The sequence below is a fragment of the Lissotriton vulgaris genome, chromosome 1_1 (genome assembly GCF_964263255.1).
Source record: "Lissotriton vulgaris chromosome 1_1, aLisVul1.2, whole genome shotgun sequence".
NCBI classification, from domain to species: Eukaryota; Metazoa; Chordata; class Amphibia; order Caudata; family Salamandridae; genus Lissotriton; species Lissotriton vulgaris.
This window is the reverse complement of record NC_141685.1, coordinates 1,452,296,099-1,452,298,523: the sequence shown is the minus strand read 5'-3', so window position 1 is coordinate 1,452,298,523 and position 2,425 is coordinate 1,452,296,099. Positions and strand designations below refer to the sequence as shown.

The 2,425-nt window shown below is 41.3% G+C and overlaps 1 pseudogene; it reads left to right on the top strand.

Moving 5' to 3' along the window:
• The first annotated feature begins 267 nt into the window (after nucleotides 1–267).
• Nucleotides 268–1,761, top strand: LOC147750665 (uncharacterized; annotated as a pseudogene).
• The last annotated feature ends 664 nt before the right edge of the window (nucleotides 1,762–2,425 follow it).

Here is a 2,425-nt window from a genome sequence, read left to right as displayed (position 1 = left end):
CACAAGAAAGTGACAGATAGAGTGGGAGAAGGAAATGCTTTTGTAGATCGAGTAGCACGTGAAACTGCGATGCAGCCTGACTCCACTCCAATGTACGTTGTGGTCAGTGAAACGGAGAGCCGATGAGGTAAGGGGGGGGGATCAGCCCTGCATTAGTGTAGTGACACCCGTCTTGGCCCGCTGGTGAAGAAAACAACGGCTGCCTAGGGGGAAGAGTTCTGACAACATTTTTAGTTTTAGGAAGATACTGTTTGTAAATTTGTTCGAATGGATAAGAAGAAGATTTTCTGTGCTGTAGGGTTCATTGCTGCTGTAGCAGTTGTTGCTACAATCACATGGTTTGTTGAGGATGCAATTCCTGCCCGTGAGTTGTATGTTGTTTCCTCTCCAGTTCCAGATGAGCATTTCTTTTATACACTTCCATATCAAGAGTTGAAGCATCGACAGTCGTATTTGAATAATACTTTCATTCAGATGCTGCACCATACCCACGTAGCTACTAATGCCACAAACTGTTGGATATGTGGGATGATGCCAGCACATCAGAAGAAGGGGGGAACGCCATTCATACCTCTCCCTTTCTCTCATAATGGCTCTTGTCGAGCATGGTACATTTTGCTTTTTGCTACGAGAAAGCCTACAGTGGGTAGACTGCTTTTCAGATTGAACAAAGAATGCCATCAGGACAAAGAAGGCTATCCACAAGCCAACTGAACTATATGGGAGTGGGAAGAATATCGACCGGACAATGATTCAACGCCCTATATTTTTACGAACACTAGAGACAAAGTTGGCAATGAGAAGTTTGTGATTTCGGTGGCCCAAGCACAAGCCGATTTATGTGTACAGAGTGTAGGTTATATCCCTGTAGGTGTTAGTGATTGTATTATCATGTTGAATATTGATGGTCTGAATAATAGCTAATTCCTTGCTTCTCATAACACTTACCTCGTATGCGGTAATAGAGGTTATTACCGATTACCAGCCGGATGGTCTGGAGTATGTTATGTAGCATTTTTACTACCACCTGTATACCTAGCACCTGCATCATATCATAAAGATTTGAAATTATTGAATAATGTAACTGTAAACAGATACAAACGGACTTTGTCTATTGATGATGTAGACCAAACTGACACTAGTCTACAACAGTATATAGATTTCAATTTAGGATTATTTTTCTTTGTCAGAGCTGCTCTGAATAGTAGAAAGATAAGGCGATTAACGAGAGTAGTAGAAGCCATAACGAATCAAACTGCTGCAGCTCTTGGCAATCTCACCGAAGAGCTGCAAATTACTAGAATTGTTGCGTTACAGAACCGAATGGTTCTGGACGTGATGCTAGCTGATAGAGGTGGTGCTTGTAGAATTATTGGAAGTAGCTGTTGTGTATTTATCCCCGATCACACTCCTTCTGTGTACAAAGCAATTAATAAATTACATAAGATTGCTGGTGATATATATGTCGAAAATGGAACTTGGACATTTTCCAGTTGGTTCCGGACTCTGATCTCCACATGGGGTTGGAAAGTTCTTATTGGTCTCTGTATAATTATTGCAATTATTTTTACATGTTGTGTATGTATTCAATGTAGTCCAATGATATGTTCCCTATGTGTTTCATTTTGTGTACCTAATAAAAGAGCTATTGCTGAGGCTACCCACCAGAAAAGTATAATTAGAGAGGTAGCTGAAATGATGAGCATCGATATTACCGATGAGTATCTAGATTATCCTAGAAAACCGAATGTCTTCAGCTAATGCTGAAAGGGTTGTCTGTTGTAAATAAAACAGCAATAATGTTAAGCATTAGCTAAAGACATGATATCATGATTTGCTTGTTGCGATTTCCCGCTCAAACTCTCTATTCGGTTAGACTCCATTTTGTTTTCTGTCCTCCATTTTGTTTGCTACATATTGCCATGTGCTCGCCATGTGATGAGTCCTACCTCTTCGCTAGTAGCCCTTAGAATCTGCACAGCAACAGTCTATAAATAGCCCTTTGTGCGTCTAGCGCATGCTCAGTAGAAGTCACATCTGTCTCTGATTAGCGTAGATAGGAATGTGCATTTTCGCGGGCCTCAAAAACCTTTAACTCCACCCATGTATTGATCATGCTCAGAAATGTCCATATATGGTTGTAAATCATGTTCTGAGTTGTACCCGCCTACTTATGAGCCCCTTCTTTGTATATAAAAGGGGACTGTGTACTCGAGTTCTTTGTGCTACCCTGTACAATGCTGTAGCGTGTTGTGTGGGCTGTAGGACCACCTTTAAAGGTTTATTAAACTATGTTTTTGTATTTCCAGTTTCCGTGCCAAATTCTTTGTGTAGTCTGAGGACTTCGTGCACAGAAGGGCGAACCCTTTGCACTCGCAGGCCTTGCTGAGGCCTGTACTCATCAGAAGTTTCACCTTTGTAGAAG